Below are 27,791 nucleotides of genomic sequence, written 5' to 3' on the forward strand. Positions count from 1 at the left end.
GTGGGGCTTAAGGGGACCAACTGACACCCGTGTTTGGAGGGTTTAATCTGGTGGCCGAGGAGGGAGGGACAGGGAAGAGTGTGGAAGCCCAGGGTAGAAGGTGTGTGTGCTAAGAGAATGTCACACAACCTGCCTCTCATCTTGTCTCTTCTGTAGAATGTGTGACATTTAGGGACCTCTGTAAGGATTAAATCACATTACACTAAGGGATGTGACAGTGTCTCCATGTCATATCATTTGCTTCACCTTCCTGTAGATTTTTACGCCTTTTTTTCTCTATTTTTGAATGATACCGGGAGATTGTTTTTTATAATGTGTTATTTTGAATTTGCTGGAAAAATAAGTTCTGTAGGTTTCCTTAATCCCTGAAGATTTTAATGTCAATTTAATAATAAATTTCTGCTCCTTGGTGCGGCTGTCTTGCTCTTCTAAGGAGCAAGTACAGTTATCATGTAGTGTTGACTGATGTCATTACCAACAGCCTCCTCAGCAGTAGTGAAATAGGAATAAAATTTTGTTTGTGGAAGTTGAACTTCTGAGTTGTCAAGAAGGAAACGTAATGTTATATTAAATGATCAGTACCTAATGTTAACGGTATAGGAATGAAGTACAGTGAGGTTTTTGTAGTTAGTACTTTTAAAATTTTTATTTTATGTGTATGAAGCTGAGGAGGGAGAACATATTAAAATTATAGGTAATAACTAGACATAGTATAAAAGTCAAGAGATTCAAAAGAGTATGCAGTAAAAAGTTTTTCTTCCCCCTATATCCGCCAACCATCCCTTTTCACTCTTTAGAGGCAACCTCTATTTCCATCTTTATGTGGGTCCTTCTGTGATATTTCTAGCATATACAAACCTATACATTCTCAAATTTCTGTTCTTTTTTTTTTTTTTTTAAGATTTTGTTTATTTATTTGAGAGAGAGAGAGAGATTGATCACGAGCAGGGCGGGAAGGGTAGAGGGGGAAGCATACTTCCCGCTGAGCAGGGAGCCCAGCAGGGGACTTGATCCCAGGACCCCAGGATCATGACCTGAGCTGAAGGCAGATGCTTAACTGGCTGAGCCACCCAGGCGCCCCTCAAATTTATATTCTTAAATATATTTATATTCTTGAACAGCACCACAAATACTTTATACTCTATAGCCTCCTGTACACTCTAAAGCTTCCCCCCCTCCTCCACCCCTTACTTAATAATGGATCCTAGAAATCATACAACAACAGTACATATGGAAATGCCTCATTTATGGGCTGGATAGTATTGTTTTGATGATCTTGAGATTATTTTTAGTCTTTGCTTTTACAAACAACGCTACATGCTTTTCTTTGAAATGTGAGTCCCAAGTAATTATCAGGATTTCAAATTTTCTGGTGACTGTCTTGTATTGAATTTACAAAAAAGGATGTAACTAAAGTTCTCATTGAACTTCTGAGCTTCCATGGAGTGACTAGCTTTGATGATGATTATGATATTTATCAAATAGATTACTGAAGGATATAAAGTAGGGGACTGAAATCAGTTTGGCATCTTTAAAAGGTCACTGTGGCTGCAGTGAGTAGAGTGGATTAAAGAGTAGTCTAAGACTAAAGGCAGGAGTATCAGGCAAATGATGATAGTGGGTCTGGATTTGGGTATTGGAAGTAGACAGGACTTGGTGATTTCATTGGATTTCGGATTTAGGGAAAAGGTTCATAGAAGATATAGGTTTCTAGCTTGTACCTTTCACTGAAATGGGAATCAATATGAGGGAGGAATGGGATTTTTATTTTTATTTTTGTCAAGAAAGAAGAATTTAATTTGTGACAAGTGGCTTTGGGTGATTGATTATACTTCTGTCAGAGCTTGATGGCCAAGAGGCAGCTGGATTTGTGGCTTAAGTTCATTATCAACTTCTGGAATGGTAGTAATAGATTTTGGGGGCAAAAGGTATAAATGAGAAAAGAAAAGATTATAGGACAGATATCTAACATTTACAGTGTAGGTAGAGTTGAATGTCTAAAGCTAGTAAATTAAGTGATTAAATTCTTTAAAGAATCTTATTATAGTTCAAGTATCAATAGTGAGGTTCACTGTCTAACATGTGATTTAAGTTTTTTCTCTTAGTTAACGTTAGTGGTAAATAGCTTATGAGGGAAATGGAATAAACTTAGATTTTTTTTAAAGTAAAACTTCAGTAGAAATTAGTACTATAAACCCATCTTTTCTAATCATTTGGATTTTGCTATTGTAGAAGTTGGTTCAGTCATCGTTTGTGGAGAAGTACAGGATGTTTGAAAATATGGTTGCCAAAAATACCAAGTTTCTTAGTTTGCATGATTTTTTAAATTATATTAACTTAGTTTAAAATAAATATTAGTCATTGAATTTTGGGTCATGTTTTAAAATCTAACATCAACTTTATGTATTCCTCAGCCTAGAGCTGCTGTATAGATAGATCTCTCTCCTTAACTCTAGACCCCTGTGAATCACTGCTAGTGGACTTCTCCACTTGGATTTACATTTCACAAGCACTTCAGCCTTGTACAGAATAAAACTCTTTCTCTGCTTCTCTTCCTTCCAAAAAGGAGGGGGTAGAGGGAGACAAACTTCGACAAAAATTTTTGTTTTTGATTTCCTATCTTGATGAATTGCACCACTCTTGTCTCCAGAAGTCTTCAGGAACCTGTGAATCATCCTCCACTCCGTACCTTACTATCAATATCATTAGGTCCTGTACATTCTCCCTCATGATATTTCAGATAATTTCTTATTGCTATTTTTGTTGTTTCTACTATATTTTTTAAAAAGATTTTGCTTGTTTATTTGAGAGAAAGCAAGTAAGAGAGAGCACAAGAAGGGGGAGGGTCAGAGAGAGAAGCAGACACCCCGCTGAGTGGAGAGCACGAAGTGGGGCTCAATCCCAGGACTCTGGGATCGTGACCTGAGCTGAAGGTAGACACTTAACCGACTGAGCCACCCAAGTACCCCGTTTCTATTTTATTTTAACCTCAGATGTCTGTTGTGCTCCCGTATTGCTAAGTGGTCTTGTTGCTTTCTGTTTTCTGCCTCTGGTTTTGCCCTACCCTCCAGTTCATTCTCTGCACTACTGCCAGATTAGGTGTTCTAAAATGCTTTTAGTTAGGCTCTTTCATTTGCAAAGAAGAGACTCAAGTTACAGTGAGTAGTAGAGTGCTTTTTGAAAGGAAACATGCACAAGGGAACCTAGGAAAAGTTAAACAACTTAAGAACAGGAGTTTAATAAATAAAACTAGAGGCAGGAAAAGACAGATTTCACTCTAGTGTTCTACGGTTAACTTGTCTTAGCTACTTTATTTCTTTCTGACTTAACTTTTTCTCGGTTACTCCAGTTTTTCCTCCTCTATCTCCCAGCTTCCATTTATTCCTAACTCCTGCTTCCTTAGAACTACTGTGTCACTCCTGTGCCAATATTTTGCCTCCTGGATGCTCTTGTTTTAACTTGAGCTCCTGTTTGCTAACTTCTTCCTTCTCCCTGGGATTTTCTGGTTTGAATTCCTAAGAAGCAATCTCTTTGGCTCAGCTCTTTTTCTCATGGGCTGCTAGCAAGCTTGTATACTTGGGTCATGTGAGCACTCCTGGCCATTTAGTGTTGACCATGTGTTTATTTGTGCATGTGGGTGTGGGGCAGGATCATAATGCTGAAAAGCATGGGCTGGTGTGCAGGCTGATTTCTCGCAAAATGGGATTGCAAGCATGGCACACACTGTAATTGACATTTGTAGTACAAATACAAATCTGATCAAGTCCTTTCCTATTGAAAGATCTTTAGTGCTTTCTCACTGCTTTCTGGATAAAGCTTAACTGTGGCATGGCATGTATGAGATTCTTCCTGACCTGTTACTTCTTTAGGCTTTCCTTTCTTGCTCTCTTCCTTAATTCTTTGATCCACCCTTATTGAACTGAGGTTTCTGCTCAGATAAAGTACTTTTTCTCTTGTCTTTGCATCTCTGTTCCTTTCCTGTCTTTCCCTTCTCCCATTCAGGACTCAGTACAGTTATATCTTCAGGAAGCGTTTTTTTTTTAACCTCCTCTAGGTTGAGTTAGATGCCACTCCTGTATGCTCTTACATAGTGCCTACTTCTGTCATAGCTCCCTAATGAAATTCCTAATTACTTGTCTATTTTCTTCACTGGGCTTTAACTTCTTTGGTATCCCTATACTATAGGAAGGAAGGTTTTTAGATTGGGGATTTAAAATACATACATAAGCTTTTTATAATTATAAAGTATACAAAAAAGTACACAGATCTTAAATGAATTTTTACCAAGTAAACACACCAATGTAATCAACACCCATATTAAGATGCAGAATATTACAACTCCATAAGCCACCTCATGCCCTCTTCTAGTCACTAATCCAGTTCAAAGAGGATTTAATTTTAAATGGGAAAAACTCTTAAACATACATATTTTTCTACATATTTTGTATGTATCTTTAGACATAAAAGAGACAGATATTGGGATTTTGATCCTATAGAAAGAACAAACGTAAGTTATGTTGTAGAAGTGTAATTTTAGCATACATGTATGCAACAGACAAATTTAAAATCGCGTTGTACTAATATTCTAATATTCAGTTGTGGGATTTTTGTATTTAGGTAGATTTTTTTGTTTATAAGTTTAATATTTTAGAGTGGCAAAAAATATCATAGATCAAAGAATATTTGTTGAAAATCGCCTGTTAATTTTGAATGGTGAACTTGCTGGAGATGTGTATAGTAAACATGTAAAGCTCTTTCCAAATGGTGTTTGGCCTCTGAGTTTTAATGTGAATTATGTTGCTAACATATTTTGGCAGTGGGGTCATCCAGCGGGCAACTGGAGTGTAATTTTACATGTACGGTGAGGAAAGTACTAGCTGTCCTATGTCATAGACAGCTGGCTTGCTAAGAATTGTTCTTTTTTACAACCAGCAATAATTTTAGTGTGTATTTTTTCTTTTTCTCAGTTTTGATTTTTCTTTAACATTATGTAGCTCTTTGAATCTGAAGGTATTTTTTTAAACATACTTTTTCTTTAGATGGACTTTTCTGTCTATAAATATTAAATCCATTAAGGCCAGTTAAGTGGAAAGAGTACAGACTTTCAAACCTGGGTTTCCAGTGACCTCAATTCAACTTCCAGCCTCATCACTTATAAGCTGTCATTTATAGGCAAGTCACTTAACATTTCTGAGCTTCAAGAATGTTCATTTCTCAAATTGGAGATATTTACCTGAGACAAGATTATTATTAAACACTTGATGTAAAACAGTAGGCACATAGTTGATATTCAACAAGTCTTCTCCCCCCCCCCCGCAAATGTGTCTATTATCATATTTAAATAGGAGATCAGAAATTTAAAGAATTTCATTGTGTGACATTTAGAATAAATGGCTAATCAAAGTTTGTTGCTAATAGAAGTAAATCTTAGAAAGATAGTTGGCTAGCTGTCTTTCAAGTGTGATCATACTTTTGAAATAAAGAAATTTCAAAGAAATGCTTTTTTGATTTTTTTACTAATAGTTTAATAGATGTTTTAGAATGTATTTTGACTCATGGTGAGGTATCATAAGAAAATGTTCTGTTTGCCAATGACAAACATTCCTTAAATCATTGACAGATTGTAGTACTATTGCTGTTTGTAGTATGTGAGTATTTGTTTGAAATCTGTTTACTTACTTTGATCAGATGATAGTGGGCTGAGTAATCTCTGGATTTTTTTCTTTTTTAAATGTAAGGGAGAAAGTTCTTCAGGTGACTGTGTAGATACGTGTTTATAAACGATTTTAAGATCATATTTTTTCCTTACTTGCTTGTAGGTCCCTTGCTGCCTCTCCCCTCTTTTTTTAAATAATAAAACACTTAGAAAATATTGAAAAGTTGAACAGTTAGAACAAAGGTCATTGATGTATCTGCCACCTAGATTCAGGTTACCAATAGCCATCCACATTTGCTTTATTGTTTTCTATATGTATGTGCACTTGTATACTTTCACTGAACCTTTTGAAAGCTGCGAATATTATATTTACCTCAAAATACTTCAGTATATATCTCCTAAGAAAATAGATATTCTTGGGGTAGCTGGCTGGTTCTGTCAGAAGAGCTTGTGATTCTTGATCCTTGGGGTCATGAGCCCAAGGTTGGGTGTAGAGATTACTTAAATAAATAAAACTTAAAAAAAAAAAAAAAAAGAAAATAGATATTTTCCACAACACCACTGTGCCATTACCAACACCTAAGAAAAATAACAGTAATTTCCTGGTAGCATTTAATAGTCTATATTTAAATTTTTCCATTTGTTCCATAAAATTATTTTTTTCAGACCAGAATTCAGTCAAGATTTTTGCATTGCAATTGATTATCTTTTTAGTCTCTTTTAATCTAGAAAAGCTCCTTCCTCCACTCCTCTTCTTAAGATACTGACATTTCTTTTGAGAAGATCAGATCATTTTCTTGTAGAATGGCCTGCTTTCTAGAGTTATCTGATTGTTTCTTTGTGCTTTTGTTTTACTTGTTCCTTCGTTCACTGTGTATCTTATAAACTGGAAGTTATATTTTAAAGGCTTGATTAGATGCATGTTAAAAAAGTTTTGGCAAGAATACATCATAGGTGATGTTATATTTCATGTTACATATTATGGGGGGTACATACTATCACTATTAGTGATAGAAGTTTTATGAAGTTTAAGGTTGGTGTTTGCTGTCTGTCCATTGTAGAATTATATTTTTCTTGCTATGATCATCAAGTACAATAATCTGTGGGGGTGATACTTTAATACCACATAAAATTCCATTCTTAAGTATGCTTTACCTTCTAATATTAGCATCCTTTATTGAACCTTAGGCAAATCAGTTATTTAATTGAAGGTTGAAAATTGGTGATTTTTCTAATTCTGTAATTCTTTTACGCTTATTAGCTATCATTCTTTAGTTAACAAGAGCTTATAACCTTCCATCAGCTGGATGTGAACTATAGTTCCTCCTAAAGGGCAGAGTAAATAAATGCTTAATTCTTTCTCATCTAATTTTCAGAGTGAGCGGTTGGTCTAATGGTGATCTACAGTGGTGACAATGAATGGTTTTATGTTCTCTTGGATTTTTATTTGTTGTATTATAGTGAGTTACAGACATTGTTTTTTTGATGCTGCAATTGTCTCAAATAAGAACATTGGGAGCCCCTCCAAGCATACTCGTCAGTTCTTTTTTTTTTTTTAAGATTTTATTTATTTATTTTAGAGAGAGAGTGGGTATGTGCAAGAGAGCATGAGCAGGGGGAGGGGCGGAGGGAGAGGGAAAGAGAGAATCTCAAGCAGACTCCGTGCTAGGTGTGGAGCTTGACTTGGGCTTGATATCACAACCCTGAGATCATGACCTGAGCCGAAGTTAAGAGTCAGATGCTTAACCTACTGAGTCAGCCAGGAGCCCCTCCTCAATTCTTTTTGCATAAATGCACTATTAGTCTTTGAGTGAGTCCTTACTTTTCGGTATAAGATATGTTGGCTCACCATGGCCTTTTCCTGTTTTAGACTGCAATGAGCAGTTTCTCTAAGGAGCTCTGTCTCCTTACAGTGGAGGATGATATTTAGAAACCAGTATCTGGATGCTAAGTACGCTCCTTGTTCTGGGGCTGTCATTGCTTCTAGGTCTTGTCTGGAGGGGGATAAAAGTATGAGGTCATTATTGATTTTAACTCAAATTTAACACTGTGGGGTTTCTTTCTTCAGTCTTTTTTTTTTTTTTAAAGTTCGGTTTTAATCTCTTTTACATTGAAAATCTTAGTTTTTATTAGAATTGAGATATATATATATCTCAATCTATTTATTTAAATTATACCTAAAGTAGTTTCAAAATAAATAAACCTATTCGGTGAAGCTTAAGATTTCTTTGCATTTCACTTTGTCCTTAGAATGTATCCTACTAAGAATATACTTTTTGTTAATACTATATTTAAAAGTCACTTGAAATCATTATTTCTCAGTGTGATCGTTACCAATTTAATGTGTATGTAGTTAGATCCATTTGTTTTTCATTTTAGGGTTTGCTTCCCTCGGTTTTTTGGTTTAATGTTGCCCTTTGAATATATGAAACACTTACATAGTTCAAAAGGAGAAACCAAATGAAAAAGTGTATGTAGGAATCTCATTTTCACCCCTTCTCTCTTCTACTCTGTTTCCTCCTTGCTCTCCCATAAAGGTAACCATTTTTGTGAGTTTTTGATCAGTCATTCCAGTATTTTTTTTCTTTCAAAAATAAGATGTATATATGTATTCTCCCTTCATATGCCAAAGGTTGGTGTGTGTGTGTATGTATGTGTATATGTGTGTGTATCTATCTATATATACTGTTCTGTACCTCTTTTTTTTTTTTTTTCTCCACTTAAACTATTCTGGAGAGCACTCCATATTGGTACATTCCCATCTTTCTCATGGAGGCATAATATTCTGCTGTGTTGATATACCATAATTTTATGAATGAATCTGGATCTGATATTTGTGTTTAATCTTTTAGATTAATAAGTAATACATATGGAATAAATTAATTAAAAAATAAAGTTTCTTCCCCTAAGTAATTGAGAAGGAGTTGATTTTTTCCAGAGAGCCTATAATTTGAGGAGGCTTTATTGTATTTTTTGTTTGTTTTGTTTTATTTTTTTTGTTAAGAGAATTTCAGAAGTAGATATATCTTGGGACATAGGTACACTTTCTTGCCCCTAAATATTAGGTAATTGGTCTCAGTGTTACTCTGCTTCAATTGTATGAAACCTGGGTCAGACAATAGATGATTTACTTGTTTTTTCTCCCTCTGCTTCTTGGCTTCTTAAAGCATTAGAACTAAAGATCTGATGTCCTGCCTGCTTTCATGTAAGGATAATTCAAGTTCTGTCTCCGCTGTTTTTTTCCACAACTTCCCTCTCCCTGACTTTAGCTTTTCTTCTTCCTCTTTTCTGCCTTAAACCTCTCAGATTTTAGATTCCAAACATTCAGTGACAGTTGCTGACGGTCGGATGTATAGTAAGATGTATACTATGAGTATAAAGAGTAAGAGATCAGGAATATTAAAGGGAGAGGAAAGGGTACCTGTTAGAATAGAAGGAATTCAAGCTCTGGGGCTTATGAAATAGAAATTAGAAGTTAGGGGACCTAGCCATTCAGATTTAAATTGTCTTTTACTCCAGTGATTGAAAGTAATTTGTTTCATTTATTGGGTTTTTTAACTTGAAGTATAGTTGACATGCAATGTTGTATTAGTTTCAGGTGTACAACATTGGGAATCTACAGTTCTATACATGACCCATTAGGCAGTGTTCACCATGGTAAGTGTATTTACCATCTGAATTTGTTTCATTTAGTGATTTGAGTATCTACCATAAGCAACTTAGGAGGATAAAAAAATTATATAATTATAGTAGTTTTTTTTTTTAATGCACAATAGGTACCATACTTACATAGGTTACTTTATTAAATTACCATAGTAGTTGTATGCAGTTGTGGCTTTTCCTCTTTATTCATATATATAGGAGAGTGAATAAAACTTGCAGTTTAAAGAAAATTGTGAAGTAAATATTTGTGTTGTCATCACTCAGGCCAACAAACCAGGATTGCCTCCCCCGTACCTCTCCTTTCCCTTGCTCTTTCCCCCCCCCCCCCCCCNAAAGATTTTATTTATTTGATAGAGAGAGACACAGCGAGAGAGGGAACACAAGCAGGGGGAGTGGGAGAGGGAGAAGCAGGCTTCCCGCTGAGCAGGGAGCCTGATGCGGGGCTCAGTCGCAGCATCCTGGGATCAGGACCTGAGCCAAAGGCAGGTGCTTAACGACTGAGCCACCCAGGTGCCTCTTGTTGATACACATTCCCCCTTTGTGGAAGTAGTTAACACCCTAACTTTTTTTTTTTTTTAAAGATTTTCTTTTTATTTTTTGGAGAGAGTAAGAGAGAGAGAGAACCAGAGAGAAAACCAAAGAGAACGAGTGGGGGAGGGACAGAGGGAGAGGGAGAAGCAGACTCCCAGCTGAGCAGGGAGCCTGATGCAGGGCTGGATCTCAGGACCCTGCGGTCATGACCTGAGCTGAAGGCAGACGCTTAACCGACTGAGCCACCCAGGTGCCCCATGCCTTAATTTTTTGATTATCATTTTTTTGCTTTGCATCGTAATTTTGAATCTCAGGTTACATATTCATAAACAAAATAGTTTAGTTTTGCTTTTTGAACTTCATATAATATTTTATGTGATTTAAAAAATTGAGTTCAGGGTGGCCTGAGTGGCTCCATTGGTTAAGCATCCGACTTTTGATTTCTACTCAAGTCGTGATGTCAGAGTCGTGAGATTGAGCCCCGTGTGGGGCTCTGTGCTGGGCGTGGAGCCTGGTGAGGCAAGTCTCCCCACATTGCGCTTGTTCATCAGGAGAGTCTTGGCTGTTTTTGGCCCATTGCACTTTCATATATGTATATGTTTGAATCACTGTGTCAAATTCCACACACAGACACACACACTAAATAATCCAATGTAAAAACAACATTTGGGATTTTTATTGAGACTTAATTGATTCTATAGATTAATTCGGGGAGAACTGACATTTTTCCAACATTGAGTCTTCGAGTCTATGAACATGGGTGTCTTTCCATTTCTGTAATGATTCATAATTAAGTCTCATTTTTTCAGTAGATGCTTTGTCCATTATGTGTTAGATTCTTGAGCACTTCGTATTTTCTGATGCAATTTTAAGTAGTGAAATCTTTAAAAGATTATTTTCTAATTGTTGCTGGTATATAGAAATATGAAACTAATATCAATTTATATGTTTCTTTTTTCTTTTTATTTCCTTGCCATACCTTTCATCCCAGTGACTATTCATTCCGTAACTAGAAGACTGTACCTCCTACTCCCCTTCACCCATTTTGCCCAACCCCCAAACCCCCTCCCTGTGGCAACCACCACTTCTCTGTATTTATGGGTCTGTTTCTGCTTTTTTTTTGTTTGTCCATTTTTTTAGATTCCACATATGAGTGATGTCATATGATATTTGTCCTTCTCTGTTTGATTTATTCCACTTACATAATATTCTCTAAGCCCATCCATATTGTTCCAGATGGCAAGATCTCATTCTTTTTTATGGATGAATAATATTCTGTTTTATACACACACACACACAGACACACACACACACACACACACACACACATACATATGTATACAACATCTTCTTTATTCGTTCATCTATTGAGGACACTTAGGTTGTTTCCATATCCTGGCCACTTGTAAACAGTGCTGCACTAAACATAGGGGTGCATATATCTTTTCAAATTACTGTTTTGTTTTCTTTCTTTCTGGTAAATACCCAGTAGTAGAATTATTGGATCATATGGTATTTCCATTTTTAATTTTTTGAGGAACCTCCATACTATTTTCCACAATGGCTGAACCATTTTGCATTCCCACTAGCAGTGTACGAGGATTCCTTTTTCTCTACATCCTCTCCAACACTTATTTCTTGTCTTTTTGGTTCTAGCCATTCTGACAAGTATAACGTAATACCTCATTGTAGTTTTAATTTGCATTTCCCTGGTGATTAGTGATTTGAGCACCTCTTCATGTGTCTGTTGGCCATCTGTATGTCTTCTTTGGAAAAATGTCTGTTTAGGTCCTCAATTTGTAACTGTTAAATTATAAAATTAACCAGAGTTTATAGATTCTTTTAAAATTTTCCATATACATAATTATGTCATATGCAAATAAGAACAGTTTTGTTTCTTCTTCTTCTTTTTTTTTTTTTTAAAGATTTTATTTATTTATTCGACAGAGATAGAGACAGCCAGCGAGAGAGGGAACACTAGCAGGGGGAGTGGGAGAGGAAGAAGCAGGCTCCTAGCGGAGGAGCCTGATGTGGGGCTCGATCCCATAATGCCGGGATCACGCCCTGAGCCGAAGGCAGGCGCTTAACCGCTGTGCCACCCAGGCGCCCCTTGTTTCTAATCCTTATGCCTTTTATTATTTTTTCTTGGCTTCTGATGCTGCTTAGGATCACCAGTAGTATAATGTTGATAGAAGTAGATAGGGGTCATCTTTATCTTGTTCCTGATACCAAAAGAAAACTGTTTAGGCTTTCCCCAATAACTATGCTGTAGGTTTTTGTAGGTACCTTTTATCAAATTAAGGACGTTTTCTTCAATTCCTAGTTTGTGAAGACTCCTTTTGAGATATGAATAAGTATTGAATTTTTAGGGATTTCTTAAAATATGGTTGATTAGAATAATTGGCCATCTGTTAGTAATATCGGATTTATCTTTGCTTTCTTGGGATATGCCTAACTTGGTTATAGTATATTATACTTACAATGCTGGTTTTTGTTTGCTAATATTTGTTTGGAATTTTTGCATACAAGTTCAGGGGTAAGATTGGCTTATGATTTCTATTTCTAGTCTGGTCCTTGCCAGAATTTTTGATTTGAGAGTTATGCCAGCTTCATAAAAAGAATTCGGAAGAATTTATTTAAGGTTGGATTATTTATTCCTTGAGTATTTGGGAGAACTTGCTGGTCAAGCAGTATGGCTCTGTGTTTTATTTTAATGGGATCACTTAAGTTTTCTGTGTCGTCTTCAGTAAGTTTTGCTAAGTTATATATATTTTTAGGATTTCTTTTCAGTTTCATCTACATTAAAAAGTCTTTTTGTTGTTGTAATGTTTGCAGCATTTGTAGTAGTTTTTGCCCTTTTTGTCATTCCTGATCCCTTTCACTTTTTTTTCCTCATCATTCTTGCCAGAAGTTTGCCAGTTTATAATTTTTTCAGGGACCCAACTTCTGGCTTTGTTGGACCTTTCTCTCTCTCTCTCTCTCTTTTTAACGAGTTTATTTATTTGAGAGAGAGAGAGAGCATGAGCAGGGTAGGGGAGGAGCAGGGGGGAGAGAGAGAGAAAGAGAGAGAGAGAGAGAAGTAGACCCGCCTAAGCAGGGGGCCCAATGTGGGGCTCCATCCCAGGAGCCTGAGATCATGACCTGAGCCAAAGGCAGACACTTAACCAACTGAGCCACCCAGGCACACCTGGGCCTTTCTAATAAATTCCTTTATTTCTCATTTCTATTATTTCCTTTTATTTGTCCTGGGTTTATTTTGCTGTTCTTTTCCTATCTTCTTGAATAGATGGTTCCCTAATTTTTGTTTTTTTCTGTTATACCTATTTAGAGTTATAAAATTCCCTGTCAAGTATTGCTTTAGCTGCATCTCACAAGTATTTTTGTTATTGTCTAGTTCAACATATTTTCTATTTACTTGTCACATGGATTATTTAGTACTATGTTTTATTTTTTTAATTTTTATTTTCTTTTAAAAGATTTTAATTATTTGTTAGAGCACAAGCAGGGAGGAGGCAGAGGGAGTGGGAGAAGCAGACTCCCTGCTGACTGGGGAGCCAGATGTGGGGCTTGATCCCAGGACCCTGGGATCATGACTTGAGCTGAAGGCAGCTTCGTAACCAACTGAGCCACCCAGGTGCCCTAGGACTATGTTTACAACTCTGTGAGGATTTCCTTGTATGTTAGTTATCTATTGTGGCGTAACAAGTTAAGCCCAAAACGTAGTGGCTTATTATCATTTACAGTTTTGTGGGTCAGGAATTCAGGAGCAGTTGAGCTTGGCAGTTCTGCCTCAGTTCCTTTCCATGTGGATTTTTCCATGGAGCTTTTTTTAAATTTTTTAAAATTTTTTAAAAAGATTTTATTTATTTATTGAGAGAGCATGTGTGCATGCAAGCGTGAGCAGGAGGAGCAGCAGAGGGAGAGAGAGAAGCAGGTTGGATTCAGTCCCAGGATTCTGGGATCGTGACTTCAGGTGAAGGCAGATGCTTAACTGACTGAGCCACCCAGGTGTTCTCCATGGAGCTTTTAAAGTGTTGTTCTGGTTATGAATTTTGAAATTCCTGAGTTCTGAAGAAAGTGCTCGGTAGAAGCCATGTTAGTGTTTATGTTCTAACTGCAGAAGTTATACAGCCTCACTTTATTGCATTTTGTTGGTGGAGACAGTTAAAAAGGTCCATCCAAGTTCAGTGGGGAGCAATGTAGGTAAGAGTGTAAACATTACATCGTAAAAGGGTGTGTGGGATGGGGTGTATGTTGGTGTTAAAGATACCATTTGTTACTCCTAGTCATCATTTTATTAATGATTTCTAGTTGCTTTCAAAGAACATAATGTTATGATTTCAGTACTCTTTGTTCTCTGGATCTCCAATTTATATATGTTGATTTTTCTCTTTTTCTTAAATGTTTCTTCATCTTGTTTTTCTTATATTTTTCTTCTATCATTATGGGTAATTTCATCTTCACTGTTCCATTTTATTTTTATTTTTAGTTGTTGTGTTTTATAGTTTTAGAAGTTGTTTCCCAAATCTTCCAAGTCATTTTTTATGGTTCTTGTTCCTTTCAAATATTTTCAGTCTTGTTTATTGTTTTAAACATTAGTGAGCAGCTATTTTATGTTTTGTGTATGATCATTTCCAATATCTGACATTTTTGTTAGATTTGTTTCCAATATTTGACATTTTGTTTAGATCTGTTTCTAACCTTTGTTTGCTCTCATTCATGGTGTTTTGTTTTCTTTGTGCTCGATCTAAATAATGCCTTTTCTTGGGACATTATTTGTGACATTTGTACAGGCATGTTCTAAATGCCTGTAACCTAGTTTTTTTTTTTTTTTTAAAGATTTTATTTATTTCTTTGAGAAAGGGAGAGAGCACAGAGGGAGAGTGAAAGGGAGAAGCAGATTCCCCCTGAGCAGAGAGCCTGATGTGGGACTGGATCCCAGGACCCTGAGATCATGACCTGGGCCGAAGGCAGGCGCTTAACCAACTGAGCCACCAGGCGCCTGACCCGTTTTGTTTTGTTTTGTTTTGTTTCGTGTTGTCATCCAGGTGATGTGAATTCGGGCCACAAATCTGTGTATGTAGGATAGTGGTAGCTTAGGTGGTAGAGTGTCTTGTGATTACAGCTCAAGGCAAACTGCTCTGTGCCACCTGGTTTTGTAAGATTGCAAGCTAAGAATGGTTTTTAGATTTTAAATGATTGGCAAAAATATATTTTGTGACATGTGAAAATTATATGAAACTCAAATTTCAGTGTCCATAAATAAAGTTTTATTGGAACGCAGCATGCTCATTTGTTTCTTTATTGTCTATGGCTGTTTCCATGGCAAGTTGAGTAGTTGCAGCAGAGATCTCTGGCCTCCAGAGCCTAAAGTACTTGTATGTGTCTCTTTCCTGAAGTTACAATTTGACAGGAACTCTCGTTTCCCCTTTTCCTATACAGTTCAGTGCCAAAGCAACTTTCCCTATAGTTCTTAGGGGTGGGTTAGAATGGAATAGTTTTTCTTTGGTTGATTTTATGGATTCCAGTTGTATGGTATAGGGTCTTCTGTCAGACTTACTGCCTAGGGTGAGCCCTGGGCTTGGCTTCTATCTTTATGAGATTGTGATAATCAAATCCCAAGTTTGGCTTTGGTTAGGGGCTAACTTGGCTTTAGCACTCTATTTTCCTCTCTGAATTCCTGCCCTTTCTTATGTTTTGGCTTTATGATTCCCTACTATTTTGTCAGCTTTTTGATACTTTTAAGAATATGTATTTTCTGTTTTATTTAGTTTTTAAAAATGTTTTGTTTCAAATAATTGGCTATATTATTGGAGGTTGATATTGATGTTATTTTTTTGAATATGAAGAAATTAAGTCTCAGAGAGATAGGCTAGCTTGCCCCAAAGTTATATTACTAGTAAGTAGCAGACAGAGACTTTTGACTTCAGAAAATTTATTCATGATCTAGAGCGTGAGCACTTAGGATTGCACATTCTTTCCCGTGTTCCCAATATACCCCCCCCCCCATTGTTCCCAGTACGGTCTTAGGATTTCAGTTGCTTGGGCCATTCAGGCGAAGTCTCAGTTACAGAGGACAAGAAAGGCATAAAATACTCAAAAGCTATTTGGTGGGAGAAACTAACACCATATATAGATACTAGAGAACTTAAAAATGTTGAAAAAGAAATGGAAAATTTTGTTGACTATATAAAGGTGATAAAATTGAGCAAATTTGCCATATTAAGAGAATTAAAGATGAAAGTAGACCTTTTAATTGTGCACCTACTTTGTAAGAGTCATTGTTTTTTAATATCCAGTATCACATTTAACTTCATAGCAACTGTGAGGTGATGACAGTGATTTCTTTTAACAAGTATGCAAACTTCTAGGGAAGATGGTTTATTATTACCAAGGACTATACAGTTAATAAATCCTAAAAGTAGGATCTGAACCCCCGTGTGACTATAAAGCCCATATTTTCTCCATAAAATAATGTGTGCAAAAAAGGAAAAAAGTCTCTAAATGGTTAATGGAGATTTTATGAAAATGTATGGTTAACGTTTCTGTACTTGTATGAGAATCCCTTAGGCTTTCATTTAGAGGTTAGTCTTATTTTAGACAATTCCAATAAGTATTTGGTTTCTAAGGTCACATGGATTAGAAGCAGCAATGAGAACAGAGGGGCATTTGTAGGTTGTTAGGCTAACAGCATGAAAAGCTTTTCTATAAACTAAAAGTAAGCCAATCTGGTGATACTGAGATAGGGACAGAGAACCATGCTTACGTATATCAGTAGTTTCTATATATACCACTGTCATATAAAAATTGACATTTACTACAAGATTTCCAGATTCTTCAGAAATATGTAAATTATATTCAGTATACTCTGCTTAAATATAAATAAAGTTAGAAATATGTTGTGGAAATAATTTCATCCAGAGTATTTGAAAATAACTTCTAATCCTTAAAGAGCTGAAATTCCAGTGGGTTGGAAAAGTTGAATCTCTAGAATGACTTCTAAAAAAATCAGAATAGCTGAGATTTTACTGGTGTACTGATAAGTAATTCGTGACTTGCTGTATTATCTAATTGCTATGCAGTAAAATAATGGTTAACTTGCACTTTTATTTTACATAAAACTGTTAACTTATGAATACTTATTCATAGTAAATTGTTAATTTAGCATTGTTACCTCACAGTGTAACAAAGTAGAGGTAAGATTGTTTAGAATCCCACCTAGAGTCATTGGCACGATATAGTTTTTGGCACATAGTGAATTCCTTTTTAAAAGGATCAAAACCCAAGAAAACTTTTAAGATTAAACTTTTCCGTAAGTGGTCTGACAGTTTTGTGTTGATAAGAATCAAGATCCTGAAGGAATAAAAATAATATATTTTTCCATAATGTGTTGCTTCTTACTGAGGCAGTAAGGCAATATTTGATGAGTATTTTGAAGCATTAAGTTAGTTGTTCAGTGTACTATTCTAATAAGAACAAAGTTTTAGGCTTTATTCTTGAGTAAGTTGGTAAGGGATACTCCATTCTCTAAACATACTCCTATTTTTGGAGTGCTGTTGCTTTGTAGAAATGCGCATTGTTGGTCAGAGAAGGGAGACTGGATAACTGGATAAATGAGCACAGACCTATTAATATAAGTAGAAAAGTCAACTCTTTTTTTTTTTTTAAAGATTTTATTTATTTATTCGACAGAGATAGAGACAGCCAGCGAGAGAGGGAACACAAGCAGGGGGAGTGGGAGAGGAAGAAGCAGGCTCCTAGCGGAGGAGCCTGATGTGGGGCTCGATCCCATAACGCTGGGATCACGCCCTGAGCCGAAGGCAGACGCTTAACCGCTGTGCTACCCAGGCGCCCCAGAAAAGTCAACTCTTAGCACATGTTTTATTGATGGAAATCCACAAAGCTGGAATCTTTAGATAGTATTTGAAGAGCAGAGTTTTCACTTTAATAAGCTACATAGACATTGGACATTAAACATTGGATTTTCCCAACTCAGGGAACAGCTGCAAAAGATAGCCTACTGGTGTGAGCAATAAGATGAATAATAGAAAGCAGCATGTTATTGTTTTGTTCATGGACCAGAATTACTCTCATTGGTCGGTGATGCTTCTGAATGCCTAATGTCAGTAGTGCCAAGGCTGAGAAGTATATGTGAAGCAGATGGTAAAGGGCTGATTGGGGGTGGGGAGGGGAAGGTGTCAGAGTGGCGACTGGCAAATATGTCAGATTACGTATTTGACAGTGTGCTGGAAAGCAGATGACTGACTGTTGTAAATAACTAAGAGTAGAAATCAGAAATGATGCTGTTGAATGTTGTATTATAACTTCACTATTATAGTATCTGTCAGGGTGTCAGACCCTATACTAGGTTTTTTGTGGGGTTTTTTTGGAGGGGGTATCTAGGAGTCAGCTAAGTAGAGAAAGAGGAGGGTGCAATGGAAATACCGTAATCATTGTAGGGATAGAGTTATTGATAAACAGAAATCAGCAAATAGTGCTTGTTCCTTGCCCAGTCACAGTTGAGCAATTTAAAATTTCTTATAGGTGTGGAAATATTTACAGATAAAGATCTGTGTCCAATGTTAATTTATGCCAAAGCTGTTTATTCTTAAAGGTTTAGAAAACGTTTTGAAATTTGAGTTAAAAAATTAGGTAAAAATTGTATTTGTTTTCTTCATTTGTACAGATTGAAAAGGTGGTGTTCTATTAATTACTTAATAGCATTAACAAGTTTGTTGGTATGTCTCTGTGCCTTACGCTTTACTTTCCTTCTCATTTCTAGTGAAGATGATATAAACTATATGGAGTGTGCTCAATTTTGGAGTGTGCACAGGAATGTCAGGTCATATCTAAATTTTCATTGTTAATTTTGGATTTCAGCTTTTATGAATAAAGGGCAGGTGATGTAAGGGTAGGTTTTTGTTTATAGTTGTTCCTGTGCTATAAGGGCAGAGTTGAGTAGCTGGCAAAGAAACCATATGACATGCAAAGTTTAACATATTTATTGTCTGGCCTTTTACAGAAATTTGCAGACCCCTGCACAGACCATGATTAAATGCCAGTGAATAGTAGTGCAAGTTAAATAGCTTGTACTGGGTCACACAGCTACTTTGCTTTTGGCTATCATTTTTCATAACTTTTTGGAGAGCCTTTTAATTTCAGCAGACTGGGGTACCAGGTTTACATGTTACTTTGTCATTGTTAGCATTTCCTGTTTATTGCTTTGTTACTAGGCACCTCAACTCCATCTGTAAAAGTTCTCCAAATTGAGGAAGATTACTGTTTATCAGTGCTGGGGTTTTTTTGTTTTTGTTTTTTGTTTTTAGCTCCCTAGGGAGCTTTTGCTATAAAATCAATGCCTTGGTGAATTATTGCTAAACAGCTAATCCCAGCTCTAGTTTATGTATTTGTTTCAATCAAACACATGGTTTCTGTGGCTCTTCCTAATCTAAATTTCTTTTTTTATATTATCACGAGACTGTCATTGATATTTTAATTTAGATTCCCTTGAGGTATGAAGAAAAGTGATATGTTGGCTCTATGGAATAAGTTTACTAGAGTTGGGGTACACTTAAATCTAATGGCTGTAGCCAAATTCATTACTTGGCTATGATTTTTTCATGTTCCATGGATCCTTACCGCAGTGGTAGTTGGTTGAGGTAGGTACACTTTCTGGTTCATACTAGTTACAAGAGTCACTTGCAGTAATTTCTAAGTATCTGAGGCAAATGTTGCCAAGTTGTTGATCTTGATATCGGTATCTCTTTAGAGGTAAATACAAATTCAGTGGAAGGTCACTCTTATTGGGTGGTTAGTAGTGGGTTAGCTTTAACTTCTGGGAACAAATGGTTTGCTGTATCTCCACAATATCTTAAATATTCATATTATTAGAGAATGATACTATAAAAATAGATTACTAACCATGAATGATTTATAATAGGAAAGATGAGATGTCTGTTTATAGGTAGGTAATGGAATACTCAGTAATAACTTATTTATCTCTCACACTAACCCCATGAGGAGATTGGGGTATATGCCCAGACTTAACTAGCTATAAAATAAAAGCAAATGCAGAAATGGTCACAAATGATTTCCGTGGTTTCATATCCATGGGAAATTTCTCTATTCTTGTCTGACTTCATTTGCCGCTTCTTGAAATACTTTCTTTCACGAGCCTTCACTTGTCTGGTGGTTTTCCTCTGCTAAGATGTGCTATCTAAAGCAGGGTGTTTATCCTCTGTTCTTCAGTTTCTCTGTTTGAAAATAGTGATAATAGTGCTGCTTAGCTCCATAAAATTGTTCTAAGATTAAATGACTCAGGTGAATAGTTTGGCACATATTAAGTATTCTAAGGGTTTACCTTCATTACTGTTGTTACTAGTACTACTGCTGTTATTACTGTGTTTTTTAAAATCTTTAGCAGCTCTACTTTTGACTCCCATTCTTTATCTGCTGGACCACTAAACATTGGTGACCCATACAGCTTGGTCATAGTTCTTTTTCTCTACCTATAGTCTCTTCGTATGTGAGTTCATCTAGTCTGATTGCCTAAAAGGCCATCTGTATGCTGATGGTTACCAGATGTACTTATCTTTAGCTGTTTCCTCATTTGTTTTCCAGACTTGTATATCCAGTTGCTTACACGATATTTTCACTTGCATATCCTGTAAATGTTTTAGACTTAACATGGCCAAAGACATATTAAGCCATATTCTCCCCCCTAAACAACAAAAAAACACCACCAACAAATGAACACGAACAAACTTGTTTTTCTCCAGCTTTCTCATTTTAGTAAATAGAACCTCTGTTTACCTAGCTGCTTTCAGTCAAATAATCTAAGTGTTGTGTTTTTTCCCACATCTAATCCATAAGTGAATGCAGAATACATACCCAATCTGTCCACTTCTTTCTATCCACACTGCTGCTACTCTATTCAACAACCATTATTTTTTGCCTGGACTGCTATAACAATCTTCTGACTGGTCTCCCTACTTCTACTCCTTCTTCCCTCCTAATTCATTCTCTTTCAAGGAACTGGAGTAACTTTTAAAAACAAATCAGTAATATTATTCATTGTATATAAACAGCAAAATAAAATAATGCCCAGAGACTTTGTATTACATTTAGAATAAAATCCCAGGTACCATTCAACCCCTTTCTACCTCTGACCTCATCTCTCTCACCATTTTCCTCTCGGAATACTTTGTATCAGCCACTCTAACTTCCTTTCTGTTCTGCAACCATACCAGATTTGTTTCTCATTAAGCATTTCGCGTTATGTATTCTTCTTAGCCTGGAGTATTTCTCACATATGTTATCATAGTTGGCTCCTTCATTTCATACAGGTTTTCACCACCTCCCTGAGGCTTCACTGTGTGCTACTGATAACTAAAATAGCGTATGTAAGCCCTCTAGTATAATGATAGACAAACTGCTATCCACAGGCCAAATCCGGCAGGTGGCCTGTTTTTGTTCTGTCTGAGAGCTAAAAATGGTTTTTACATTTTTAAACACTTAAAAGAGTAAAACAAAACAAACAGAAACCCCGAATATGTGACAGAGACTTTATGTGACCCACAAAGCCTAAAATAATTATTATCTGGCTCTTTCTAGAAAAAGACCTATTGCTATCCAAAATTACTTTTGTTCATGTTTCCTTGGTGTTTTGTTTTGTTTTGTTTTTGTCCTCAGAATGCTTAATTGTAAGAGTTTTGGAACATTGGTTAAATTATCTGGAATGGAGAACTTGAGCAGTAGTTAATAAAGGGGACATTAGGGTTATTGTTAAAAGAGTAGAAAAATAGGACAAATAAAAAATGTAGTAGGGACAAAGACTAAAGAGTCTGTGGGACATCTCCCAAAGTGGACAAGAAGAGATGGTCTGTTAGAAGGCTCTCCTGCCTACATGACTCTGAAAGTCTTCAGAATCATTCATACGGAGGATTCAAATGTGAGTTTAAAGCACACCTGTAAAACTATGCAAGTGATTAAGAGTGTGCATATCTGAAAAGCCGTTAAGTACCTGAAAGATGTCATATTATGGAAATGTTTCATAAAGTAGTAGAGTTGAAAGATACTTCTAGGTCATGCTTCTAAATATGTGCTGAATTTTTGTTGCTGAGGTTTAAGAATGTGGAAAGTGATTCTGAGTCTCAGCATTTTGATGTACATTGTATATTTTACAGTCATTGAGCATATCTGTCTTGTCAACAAGACTTGAAAATATGTGGACACTTATGAAGTTGAATGCCCCAAGTCTCTAATTCTTATTGAAAGTTAAGAAGTGCTTAAAAGAAGGTATCTTGAAAGAACTGAAGGATAAAAATTTATGAATGTGTAAATTAAGAAAGTGTCTCTGCTTTGTTCTTATATTTACTGCTGGGTGTAAATAATACATGTTCCTGTTGTCTTATATGTTTCTACTGTCTTATCACTGTTCTTCCCTGCTCTTTTTTTTACTTCAAAAGCCTGGTAAGTGGTTTATCACAAATTAGATAATTGCTTATGAATCTCTTTTATATTATTGATTCTATTGATAGTGGCTATCATGAGGTAAAGCCCTTCATAATAGAGTTTCACATATTTATTCAATATTTTTTGAGTTTCTGTTAGATACCAAACATTGTGTAGCAGATACAAAGACAGAGAAATACCCTGCTTCTCCTGTGTGGCTCAGTCAGTTAAGCGGTGACTCTTGATTTTTGGCTCAGGTCATGATCTCAGGGTTGTGAGATAGAGCCCCAGATGAGATTCCATGCGGGGCAGAGAACCTGCTTGAAATTCTCTCTCTCCTTTTCTACCTCCCTGACCTCTAAAAAAAACAAAAACAAAAACACTCTGCTGCAGCAAGCATATAGACAAGTAGGGGAAACTGGCAAATATGGACTAAGCAATTGATATACAGTTTTAGAGATCAGTGGCAAGGCTGAGCTAAGACATAACTATTGCAAAGAAGCCTTCCTTCGGACCCCGGGTGCCTCCTAGTTTCCCTTTATTATTTACTGGTCCCTATGCTAAAGAAAACCCAATGTTGAGCTGTAGTGGGATCAGAAGATTTGATCTCTGCTCTATAAAAGTTTATGATTTCATAGAGGAAATACGACATGTGCCTTATCAACTATAACATAAAGTAGTTTATGAAAGACAAAGTAGCATAATGTTTAGGAGCCCAAATCTTGGCTCTGCCATTTAATTGGCCTGTAACCTAACGCAAATGGCAATCTCCATGTGCTTCAATTTCTTGATTTGTAGAATGAGGATAATAATACACATTCGATTAGGATTGTTATGAGGATCAAATGATTTAAACACATAGTAAGTGTTAAATGAGTGTGTTGCTATTGTTATTGTCATCATCATGTTTCTTATTTGTGCTAAGTGTAGTGTATTGGTTAAGAAATTGGGACCTGGTTTCTAACCCCAGATCATCCACATACTAGTTACATCGTCTTGGGAACATCACATAACCTTTTTGGAGTTTGTTTCTTCATCTGTAAAAGATGATAATAGAATATATTTCTTATTAAATGAGGTAATGAATACCACATATACAACGCAGTGTCTGTATGTTCTCAGTAAAGAGGAGTTATTTTTCTTAAAGCTGAGAATGAAAATGTTCTAGACTTTTAAAGACATGAAGTGCTGCTGAGATGTAGCACATTCTGGAGCTTACAGGAGCCATTAAATGCGTGTTCACTTAATACATTAATTATTTAGAGATTGGGAACCTAGGGAGAAAGCTGTTTGAAGTACAGTTTTTTTCCTGTAAGGACAATGGAGGCGTAATTTGATAGTCTTGTAGACAAATATCATTGAGCTAGTAAAATGAAATCTCAGAATAAATGACGTAGAAAAAATCATGTAGAACTTTTTTCTAAGAACAGATAGAATTTTTGTATTTTCATTAAGAATTCTAAAGAATTGTAAGATTCGTAATCTGTCAAACTTTTCATTGTATAGTAATTATGAATAAACTTGTGAGGTTTTCTACAGTAGAAAATTTGCTGAGTAAAACAATATACAATTGTTTTTGTAGCCTTAAAAGATTTTTATTAGAATGAGTAAACATTTTGAAACTTCTGGAATTTTATTAATTTAAGTGGATAAGAGCACAGAAACGTCATAATTACACCATCCATATTATATAGGTATATTAAGAAAAAATCTTATTTACAAATACCGGAGATCCTGTCTTGTAGAGGGAGAGATTTTAAATTAAGATTCATGTTTTGGTCATAGTCTAGTCTCTACATGGTGTCCCAATAGGAAGGGAAAAGGTCAGTGTATTTTGAAACTATTAAAATAATGTAATTAAAAAATAAGTCTTTGGATTAATATTTAAACTAGATGCTAATTTTTATACTTTACCCAGCTATTTAGTGATATAGTAAAGTGTAATTTTGAGACATTCTTAAGTTATACAGTAATAATTGCAATTCTGGGCTGATAATATTTATTACTTGGAATACCACTTTAGCTTCAAATAACTAAGCTTATTAGTTATGCTAAAGTTTTTCCTTTCTTTTTTTTTATTGAGGATACAGTAGAGTGCACAAGTCTTCAGTTTTCACAGTTTAAACATCATGTATATACCTGCTAATCCACCACTCAGATCAAGATGAAGACTGTTTATAAAATTCTATAAGAGTTCCTTTTGTGCCCTGCCTCCCTCTCCTTAAGGGAACCATGCTTCTGAAGTTTATAATAATAGATTTATTTTGTTTGTGAACTTCATATAAATTGGATAGCTTAGTTTATATCTCTATCTGGCTTTTTTCACTCAGCATTATGTCTGTGAGATTTATGTTGTATCAGCAGTTTGTTCTTTTTTAATACTGTATTGTATTCCGTTTATTAATTTTATTGTTGATGCAATTTTGATTGTTTTTCTTTTTGGCTATTATTTTATGAATGAAGTGGCAATGAACATTCTCATACATATCTTTTAGTGGACATAGGCCATTATGGTGGAGGTTTGGTAGTTTCCCATTGTGATTTTGATTCACATTTCTCAGATGAATAATGAAATTGTGTTTGTCAACTAATACTGCTAAACAACTTGAAAATTGCCAGTGCTGTACAACAATAAGTGTTTGTTGGTCATGATTTTGTGGGTCTGCTGGCAAAGCTCTGCTTTGTGTATCTCATCTTCCTACTGGGACTAGTAGGCTAGATAATGCATGTTTTCAGAGTGGTGGCACAAATGCAAGAAAGCCTAGCTAACTGGGCTAGCATACTTTGAGACTTTGTTTACATCGTGTCTGTTGACCTCCGACTCTCCAAATTAAGTCATGTGCTTAGCCCAGTTTAAGGGATGAGGAGGTGTACTCCACTGGACTTGAGGATAGATAGTGAATATTTTTGAACAGTAGTCTAATCCACCACAGATGTTGAATTATTTTTCATATCCTTATTGGCCTTTTGGATATCCTCTTAAGAGCCATCTTCCATATATATTGCTAGGCACACTTATTATATCAGCAAAATTGATTAACTGCTTAGGAAAGAAATTTGATTACTTGCTCATTTTAATTAATTAATTAATTATTTAATTTTTAAAAAAGATGTTATTTTTAAGTAATCTCTACACCCAGTATGGGGCTTGAACTTCAACCCCAAGGTCAAGAGTCACATGCTCTATCAACTGAGTCAGCCAGGTGCCCGTACTTGCGCATTTTTAAAGCCAGACATTGTCAAATTACTGTTGAAAACAGCTCTTACAGGAAGTCAAATAAAGTGGTGTATACAGATGAAAATGGATGAGAAAGTAGGAAAAAGGGGGAAAAAACTATTAATAAAATGACTGCCTTAAGCAATAAAAATGATTTCTAAAATACATGAATTAATGCAATGTGAATTTATTTCTTCAACAAATATATTTTTGAGCTTGGATACCTATGATGGAAAAGACAAATCTTTTACCTTTTAGTAGGGAAGTCTTCCAATAGACAAAACCCCCAAATAAATAGTAATATATAATTCTAGGTAGTGTATCAAGTTCTCCGATTAAAAATAAATCAGGGTAAGGAGAATAGAATGGGGAAAGAGGGTTATTTTAGATAGGGTAGTAAAGAAAATCCTCTCTGAGGAGCTGGCATTTGAGCAGAGACCTCAGTGAATGAAGGAAGGTCCAGGTAGAGGGTGTAGGAAGGAAGTGTAAAGGTCCTAAAGCAGGAATAAGCTTAAATTCAGAAAAAGAGCAGTGAGGGACGCCTGGGTGGCTCAGTCATTAAGCGTCTGCCTTCGGCTTAGGTCATGATCCCAGGACCCTGGAATTGAGCCCCACATTGGGCTCCTTCCTCAGGGGGAAGCCTGCTTCTCCCTCTCCCACTCCCCCTGCTGGTGTTCCCTCTCTTGCTGTGTCTCTCTCTGTCCAATAAATAAATAAAATCTTGAAAAACAAACAAAAAACCAGTGAGGCTGCAGTGGAGTGGAGTGAGGGAAAGATGAAGTTAGACCACGGTAAGAGGTTGCAGTTTTATTTAATTGTGTTAGGGAGAGCCATTAAAGGTTTTGATAAGAGAGTGACATGATCTATCTTTAAAAAGGGTTGACTCCTCCTGTTGGGTATAAAATAGACTGTAGTGGAGCAATGATAATAGGCATTTTGTACTCTTTCACTAATTCAGATGAGAGATTGATATTGGGCTTGAACTAGGTGGTAGAGATGGGAATGGCAAAAAATGGTTAGATTCAGGATTTATTTTATTTTATTTTATTTTTTAAGATTTTATTTATTGGAGAGAGGGAGGCAGGGAGAGGGGGAGCAGGCTCCCCGCTGAGCAGAGAGCCTGACGTGGGGTTCTATCCCAGGACCCTGGGATCATGACCTGAGCCGGAAGGCAGATGCTTAACCATCTGAGCCACCCAGACGCCCCCAGGATATATTTCAAGGCAGACCAATAGTACTTATTGTTGGATTGGATATTGAGGAATTTCCTTATGGGGGAGGTTGGAAAAATTTTTTAATAATGCATTAGGGTAGGCTAACTGTTATTACTAAACGACCCCCAAATATCAGTGACTCTACACAATAAACTTTTATTTCTTATTTACATCAAAGTCCAGTGTAGGTGGATGGGGATGGGGTGATGGTGAGCGCTCTTCTCAGTGTGGTCATTTGGGACTCAGGGTTCTTCCATCTAGTGGCTCTGTATCCCATAGGAACTTAGAGCTTTCCCCTGGATCCTCTCCATTTTCCAGCAGACTAGGAAAGGCAGCTTCCCCCTCCTTTTAAGGGGCTCTTATTGGTTCAGCCTGAAGGGATGTACATCACCCCTGCCCACATAACATTGCCAAGGATTCAGTTGCATAGTCCCATATAATTAACTGCAAGAAAGGTTGGGAAATATAGTCTAGCTCTGTGCCCAGGAAGAGGAGGAAATGGGTTTGTAAAAAGAGTATTTGGAGACTTGAAAAAAAAAGTTATAAAATACATAGTTTGCAAAGTTTAAAAATAAAAATATTTACATATCTAAATGTTATATATTTATTTGTAAATTTAATTGTAAGTGCTAAAGAATGAAGAAATATGAATATTAGCTCTTGAACAGCACTTTTAGTTATTTTTGTAAAATAAGTTCAGAATGTTTAATAGCTCTCTCATGACTTTTACAGCTGTGTACAAATCAGTATTGTTTCTCAAATGGACCCTGCCTTGATGGTAGAATGTTTTCCTTTAATATGTACTGGTGAGATTTTTGGTTTGAATTGTTTTCTCTATAGTGAAATGAGATTTTTATTTTTTAGGTATGAATTTGCCTTTTTATTCTTCTACTCTCTTCTTACTGAATGGTAATATATGATCTTACTAACATTCATCAATAGATCCCTGTGATAAAGTGAGTGTAAAGAGAAAGGATACTTCTTTTTTTTCTTCTTGGAAGTAACCTTGAGAACTTGGTAAAGAAGTAAAAGCAACCATAAACATTTTTTGAAAATT

At 36.0% G+C, this 27,791-nt stretch overlaps 1 protein-coding gene across 1 annotated transcript in view; it reads left to right on the forward strand.

Moving 5' to 3' along the window:
- MYO9A (myosin IXA) overlaps positions 1 to 27,791 on the forward strand; it is a 281,871-nt gene that overhangs the window by 845 nt on the left and 253,235 nt on the right. The gene's annotated exons all lie outside the window — the stretch shown is intronic.

Source organism: Ursus maritimus, unplaced genomic scaffold (genome assembly GCF_017311325.1).
Source record: "Ursus maritimus isolate PB19 unplaced genomic scaffold, ASM1731132v1 scaffold_27, whole genome shotgun sequence".
NCBI classification, from domain to species: Eukaryota; Metazoa; Chordata; class Mammalia; order Carnivora; family Ursidae; genus Ursus; species Ursus maritimus.